At 48.1% G+C, this 8,094-nt stretch overlaps 1 pseudogene; it reads right to left on the bottom strand.

Annotated features, from left to right (window-relative positions):
- Positions 1-399: 399 nt before the first annotated feature.
- Positions 400-1,441, bottom strand: LOC112857737 (glyceraldehyde-3-phosphate dehydrogenase pseudogene; annotated as a pseudogene).
- Between the last annotated feature and the right edge of the window lie 6,653 nt (positions 1,442-8,094).

The raw sequence follows: 8,094 nt of genomic DNA, 5'->3' as shown, positions 1-8,094 counted from the left end.
ATCCACTACAATTTAGATTTTTCAAATACTTCAACCCTTCCCCTCGGTGCACATTCAACATGGGCAAAGAAACTCAACAACGGTCATTATTGCAATTATCTAAAAAGAAACATTCTCTTATCAGTTAAACTCTCAACTCGAATATTCAAATCCAATCACTATGCAATTTTAATCAACTGTTGCTGTTGTTCTTGTTGGGTACAGTATACTTTATTGATGGTACATGATAAGGTACGGCTCCCCAGTTCCCTCCCCTTCTTCAGGGGAGTCTGGGATGGAAACTGTGTAGAGGTTAGGAGATTCTCATTGTGTTTGGGGATGAACTGGGGATGAACTCCCCAGCAGATGAGCACCTTTCTCATCTATTGCTTTTACTGGGGCTGGTGGTCCAGGGGGCTCTTACTCCTTAGAGGCCATGTAGACCATCAGGTCCACCACTCAGTTGCTAGAGCCAAATTCACTATCATACCAAGAAACAAGCTTGAAAAAGTGGTCATTGAGGGGAATGCCAGCCCCAGTATCAGAGGTGGAAGAGTCAGTGCCACCGTTAAAGTCGCAGGAGACAACCTGGTCCTCGGTGTGCCCCAGGATGCCCTTGAGGGGGTCCTCTGATGCCTGTGTCACCACCTTCGAGATGTGATTGTATTTGGCAGCTGTCTCCAGGTGGCAGGTCAGATCCACAACATTGGGGTTGGGGACACTGAAGGCCATTCCATGATCTTCCCATTCAACCAACTCAGGGATGACCTTGCCTGCAGCATTGGCAGCACCAGTAGAAGCAGAGATGATGTTCTGGGCAGTCCCTCAGCCATCACACGGTTTCCCAGAAGGGCCATCTGTGGTCTTTTGGGCAGCAGTGATGGCATGGACTGTGGTCATGAGTCCCTCCACAATGCCAAAGTTGTCATGGATGACCTTGGCCAGATGGGCCAAGCAATTGGTGGTGCAGGAGGTGTTGCTGAAAATCTTGAGTGAGTTGTCATACTTCTCTGGTTCACACCCATCACAAACATGGGGCATCAGCAGAAGGGGCAGAGATGATGACCCTCTTGGCCTCACCTTCAAGCGAGCCCCAGCCTTCTTCGTGGAGGTAAAGACCCCAGTGGACTACACAACATCTTCAGCACCAGCGTCACCCCATTTGATGTTGGTGGGATTTCATTCTTGGAAGAAGTGTATGGGCTTTCTATTGATGACAAGTTTCCTGTTCTCAGCCTTGACTGTGCTATTGAAATTGCAGCGGCTGGAATCGTACTGGAACATGAAGACCATGTAACTGAGGTCTATTAAGAAGTCACTGATGGTGACAATATCCACTTTGCCAGAGTTAAAAGCAGCCCTTGTGACCAGGTGCCCAATATGGCCAAATCCATTTACTCTGACCTTCACCATCGTGTCTTGGGAACATGGCTGACACTACACCAGAAGATGCAGCTGTCTGTCGAACAGAGAGGAGCAGAGAGCCCAATTTTAATCCTCTTTAAAACAACTTCTTCCCTCAGATTATCAGGTCCATTAAATATAAGCCTCCTGAGGGACCATCACAAAGTCTCTTATCAGGAGCTCTGGGGGAGCTCACCAGGCCTGAGGAAGCTCTGGACCCTGGGCACAGACAAGGAGGATTCAGAGAAGGGGGAGATGGGGAGCCCTCTCTCCTGCCATCTGGATTCCTCTGTGACTCAGTCTCCTTCAGCTGAAACTCCCCCATTGCCCACAAACCTCACGCTCAGCCAATTTGTCTGTGAGCACAGGCTTGCAAGCGACGAGCACTAAATCAAAGCAGTTTTCCTGAATCAGGAAAATGATGAGCACATTCCAAACCTTTACAGGCTTTTCTTTCTTCGTTTCTGGAGAATTTAAAAATAGATCTGGAGATGACTCTTTGCAGCTGAATTCCACAGGCATGATATCCTCTTTCCACAGTAGAGATGTAAGGAAAACAGCTGACTGGAAAGGCCTTTCCTTGATGTCATTAATTGTCCTCCTGGTCCAATGTTAGGATCTCAACTACTAAGTGGCAGGCACCAGTGTTTGGGCAGGGCCAGCCCTGGGCAACAGCACAGAAGACCCTTCCATTCTCTTCTCCCTTCATTTCCTTGGTGTACCCACTCAACTTGCCCTCTGTTCTTTCCCACTGCAAGGTACAGTGGAGTGTATCTCCAGTTTGGCTCATCTTCAGCTGCACCTGGGGTGTGTGGAAACACAGATTGCTGAGCCCTGCCCCTGGAGAGTGATTCAGGAATCTGTATTTTGGGACCAAGAATGTGTATTTTTAACTATTCCCTTGGTGATTCCGAAGATCAGCCCAGTTTAAGAAACACTGGCGTAGTGCTATGAGCAAGGACTTTGGAATCAAAGACAAAGTTGAGCTCAAACTTAACTTCTGCCACTGTGGCCAGGGACCATTACAAAGCTTCTCTGAGTCTCAATTTGCCCATCTGTAAAATACGAAACTTGAGTAAAGTAATGTATTTTAAATTTTTTCAGATTGAAAATCGTTCTTCTTCTTCTTCCCAAATATAAAATCAGATTCTCCCCAAACAACTCATTAAGCCAGGGGAGAATCAAGAATATGAATCATGTTGCTAAAAAGAAAAGGACCATACCTGCCTGCCACCCTACCCTCCATCTCCACCCTATCCCATCTGGCAGAGCACAGGGCAGAGGTCATGACTTCAAGCCTCTCAAGCAGCTAGTGGAGGCCTGATGCTGGAGCCCTAAGTGAGTTGGGGCAATCCTGGGTGGATGAAGCCCTGGTGGGCTGAGCAGGCAGCAGGATTCTGAGGTCTGTCAGTGCTTGTTGGTGGGACACAGGTTGTCACGTACTCCAGGTGTCCCAGGAGTGTTGGGCCATGTGAATGCTGGTGGCTAGCACAGCTGTACCAGGAATGACTGGTCACAGGCAGGTACCTACTATTCCCTGGTTCACTGCTGCAGGCACCATGACCATTTTATATAGGAGGCACTCATGATTTTTAAGATCCTGGAACTATAATGGGCATATATTAAGGGCTCAATAAATATTGGTTCCCACCAAGTCCTGCATTACAAGGAGATATAGTTGACTAATAAGACAATTGTGAGTTATAATCTCTCTCTAGAGAGGTCATCATTTTATGGGAGAGAGACAGAGTGTGTTAAGACCGAGGACAAATCCTTGAATGTAGAGAATGTAGAGAGGGGAATGTCAGAGGTGGGTAGCAGGGGAGGTCTTCTAGCCCCCACAAATTATACTTGCAGGATTTCCTATCTCAATAGAAAATTTAAAAACCTTTTACCCCTTCCTTGCCAATAATCCTTCTCGTCAATAATCCTTTGTCTCCTTCTCTTTTAAGAATCAGATTGTGCTGATTCTATCATGCCCAAACTACTGGTCAGTCTTAACTTATATTTGATAGACTGACTGCCTGTGGAGGAAAGGTTGACTGATTACATACATTTCTTCTTGCCGTGATCAGAGTGTTGTGCTTGTATGATGTTGACTCAACTCTCTTTGACTTGGCATAGGGATGATGGGATGCAGTGGTGAGTGGCAAATCATGATGGCTTTTGCATGCTTTGATGATGGCCATGGCTGTACTCAATGTCCTCCAAGTTCATAGCCCCCACATCCATGGAATGGAGCGTCAGGTGAAGGTGGGGAGGACCCTTCTTGGCATGAACGATAAAGGGTTTCTCCTTGCTCAGCAGGTAGTATGCAGTCAACCAATATTTGTTGATTGCTTCCTTGATTTTGTTCTAAATCTTTAAATTTCTTCTAAAATCTTTAGGATTCTAGATTTTGGTTGTAGGAGAAGCATGGATGGGGAAGAAGTGAACTGTGAGATTAGATAATATTTTATAGTTCAACTTTTATATTTCTGCTGTATTGTGTAGCAAGAAGTCTTAACGAGAAAGAATGGTCTTTGGAGCTTGGTGGACTTGGTTTCAGATCTTGCCTTCACCAGGTAGTTAGTCCAGATAGGCTAAAATCTCAGTAGCTTCAAACAGTGAAGACTTATTCATCCAAGTCGGAGTCCAGTGCAGGTGGCAGAGGGCAGGGTGAAGGGTGCTCTGCTCCACTGAGTCATTCAGGGACCAAGCTCCTCCCATCTTAATCATGTGGCTTTGTGGTGCCTGGGCCATCCAGATAGTGACAGGAAAGGGGATGAAGGACCATCTGCCATATTTTTATGGGCCAGGCCTGGAAGTGGCAAAAAATCATCTCTGTCCCCATTTCATTGGCCAGAACTCAGTCACTTGGCCAGTCTTTAACAACAAGAGGGCTGGGAAATGTAGGTGAACATGTGCTTAGAAAGAAAAGGAGAATATGGATATTATTCTGCCACAGGTGTGTGACCTTGGGTAAATGACTTCAATTCTCTTAGCCTTAATCTCCTCATCTGTACAGTGGGAATGTTCTGTATCTAGTGGGGCTGTTATAAGACTTGAAGGATATGATATACATAGCATGCTTGATATACAAGTATGCCCTTCTCTTTTAAGTGTACAAATCAGCACTTTTTTCTTCCTCTGGGTAACCCCAAATACTAACTGGTTGGAAGTTGGGCCTCAGTAAGCTTTCTACCTAGTTAGGAGAACATGGATGAATACTCACTGCTCCTTTTCACCTGGGGGTGAAGGGCTTAGTCTGAATGATTTCCTCTCCAGGAATTGGTGAGCGGTCACTAAATCTTGGGGAAGTTGTCTTCAGGTCTTTTCATGGTGTGTGTTAAGGGTTTGCTGGAGTATTACCTTAATATCTAGGAGCTATTTACTTGGAGGAAAATAACCAGAAAAAAGGTACTTCCATAGTAGCATCAGACATTTATGTTAATATAGGTAAAAACATTCTGATGAGACTGAGTAGACTGTTGGAAGTATTTTGGAAAATTCTTTCCTTCTTTTGAAATCTTTAAGAAAAGGGCAGTGTCTGCCTTTTGAAGTTATTCAGAACATCTCAGTTTAGGGTCAGAAGAATGGACTGTTGCTTCTGGGGCCACTTCCTCTCCCCTGTTCTTTCTCAGAGTGGTCCTTTTCTCTCTCCTCCTGGAAATGAGGTGCCTAAGCCTTTGTGCCTGGGTTGACCTATCCAAGAGATATCCTCTGAGGTCTTCTTTATATGAATATCCAGACTCCCTAACCCTCCAGGTCAGGTTCCAGAACATTCTGTTCAGTTCACCAGTCAGACCCAACGAGGAACAAGCAGAAGAAGGTCAATGTAGGAGATGTAAGGGGAGAAGAGAATAGTGGGGGGTTGTCATGGGAAGCGGGATATAAACAAAATGCCTGTTTCCAAAGATGCCTTAATGTCCTGTGTTCTCTGCTCTCCAAGACGTACACTGTAGGGTGGTTGCGGCAGGGCGAGGAGCTGAACGCCAGGCTCAGCTCCAAGAGAGGAGAAAGGGGGAAGGTTTGGTGGCCAGATACTTTTCCTTCCTCTGACTTTTGCTGGGTCACTTAGAAACGACTAGGAAACCCAGACTGTGTTCCTTTCTCTGAATGCCTTCCAGCTATGTCCCTCCCCAACCCCTAACTGGAGGCCACACTATTTTTACATTTCTCTTGGGAAGTAGATTCCAAAATTTCTGTAAGTCTTCCCGTCAGCGGAGCCTCTGATTTCCAGTAAATTCAGGGTCGCCTAGTTTTCTATATTCATTTGCATTCGTTTGCATAAAATTAGCATGCTTCTGAGTCCCGGACTCTGAGTCAAAGCAACTCAGAGAATTAATGCAAATGGGCTCCAGCTTTCGTGCCCCACAGAGGTGGCAGAGAGAGGCAGCCTCGGCCTCAGAGAGAGCAAGAGTGGTGGCCCTGACTTGTAGGCAAGAGGTTTTGTCATCCACTTGACCTGTAGATCCTCACTCTGGGTCCACTGAGAGCTCTCAGGGGGCCTCTGTTTTCCAGACCCTGAGCCTTCACCCTCAATGTGGTAGAGCCTAGCAGAGGGGATTTGAGTCATGAAGCAAGCTTTGGGGGATTAGTTTTGGTGGGACAGGAGTGGGTGAGGAGGGATCGTCAGATCCGAGTAAAAATCAGAAGGAAGCAGTGAAGTCAGAGGCGGGGATGGAAGGAGGGATGACAGAGAGCCTCACTGGACATGGAGACAGACCAGGGAGGGGAGCCTTGGGGTAGGAAAAGGAAAGAGGGGAGAGGGAGCAGGAATGGGTGGGGAAGCTCTGTGTGGCTAGTTAGATTGGAGAGTGATCATCTGTTATCTAGGAAGTTAGTGGTCACAGTTAGTGGGGAAGTGGCGGGGCAGATTTTCTGGAGCCCGTTCCTTTCCTTTCCTTTCTCTGAGACAAGGGTTTCTTGCTGGGCCCGGAAAGTCATCCCTTGGGTCTGTCCAGGGATGGTCTGAGGTGTCACAGCCTGAAAGTGCCTGTGACAGATTTTTTAGCGGTCCCAGGTAAGACAGATGTCGGCAGTGTGGAACTAGAAGGAACAAGCCACTCTGCCCACATATGCACCTCATTCCTCCAGTGGCCAAGACACCCTGGGCCTGAGTGAGAGGCAAGGAGTGGAGGGAGATGGAGGGGCTCCCAGAGCCAGGGGGAGAGGGTGGTGCCTGATATGGCGCTCAGTATTCTAAGCCATGGAGTTTGTTGACTGCCTGCTGGCTAAAGGCTGGCCATTCACCATGGTGCAGGGGCAGATACCTTCTAAGGCCACGTACTTCACAGAGTCAGCCCACCCTGGGGCCTGGGGGGTGAGCCCCAGTGTGAGACGTCTTGGGATTTAATCCTGGCTCCACCACCAGAGGCCTTGGGTAAGTTATTTGAACTTGTCTGTGCCTCAATTCCTTCATCTGTAAAATGGGAATAATAATGCTGACTTCATAGAGCTGTGGAAAAAGAACTAAACACAACAGCCCCTGTAGAGTTTTTAGAACAGCGGCTGCCAGAGAGGAAGCACTCAATAGATACTACTGTCATTATACGTGGCAGCCCCATAAGATGAAGGAACAGACTGCAGAACTTGGAAGGAAACACGGGGTGGGCTCCCCGTTTCTTGGCTTCGTGCCCAGTGTGGCAGCTGCTCATCCACTTTCAGCTCAAGCGGATACAGCCACAGCAGCAGGCCGTGTGGACGAGGGCCAGGCGCGGGCTCTGGCCAACCACAGGCTGGGAAATGACACGGGTAGTGATGTGGTTTCCTTTTTTTCCTCTCTTTCCAGGCGGGGAGTATGAAAGGAAAAGAAATTGCTCTTTCGTTTGGCAGGCACAGGAGCTGGAAGGAGGGACCCTACCAGGAAGAAAGGCAGGGAACCCTGCACGACTTATCTGGACCACTCCCAACAAAGGGCCTCTGGGGAGGGTCTTTGGGCATGGCCTCTGTGGGCAAGGAAGGACTAAGCGTCATTAGTGATATCTCTCCCTGTTCTGGGCCTCCTGTCAGTCAGAGCTGCAGAAGGCTGCTGGAAGGGAGGGAAGGAAGGGGCGTAGGGAAGGGTAGAAGGCCCTGGACACCCTGCGCCTGGATGCAGGAGTGACCGGTGGATCCTTTCCTGTCAACAGAGTCCTCAACATATGCCATTTCTCCCCTCTGTCTCTCACACACAGACACCTCCAGGACTCCCTCTTGGCCCAAGCTGACTTCCCTGACAGCACGCCTCAGTCTCAGTCTCAGCTTATCATCGATTTACACAGCTGCTATCTTGTGGCCTAAAGCACTGAGCTGGTAGATCACAAAAAGTTCTGAGAGGCTTCTTAGCAGGCTGTTCTCCACGTCCTTACTACTGAGATCCCAATGTGCCACCCCCCACCCCCATTTTCTCCAGCCCTTGCTTTTCCCTTGAAGTTCAGCCCCGGATGCTGTGCGATGTCTGGTGGCCCAGCCTGGGATTCACCCTCTGGGCCCTTGCCTCCTCCCGAGTGGAGTTATCAGACGAAACAGGTTGTAACGTAACAGAGTCTCTGTCTCTCGGCCTGGACATAGAGTTGTGACTCCTGGCCCTATGTCACTCCAGATTTATCCTTAGCCCGACTTCTGTCGTCATCAGCTTAAGTTAAATTCACCATCCCTGTTGGATACGCAGAAAAGTCCAAAACCGGTTGCTAGTTGATACTCAAGTTTAGAGGATTCTTGGATTTCAGCAACAGAAAGGAGTAATTG

The sequence above is a fragment of the Puma concolor genome, chromosome E4 (assembly GCF_028749965.1).
Source record: "Puma concolor isolate L17-30 chromosome E4, mPumCon1.1.hap2, whole genome shotgun sequence".
NCBI classification, from domain to species: Eukaryota; Metazoa; Chordata; class Mammalia; order Carnivora; family Felidae; genus Puma; species Puma concolor.
This window is presented reverse-complemented; position numbering and strand designations above follow the sequence as displayed.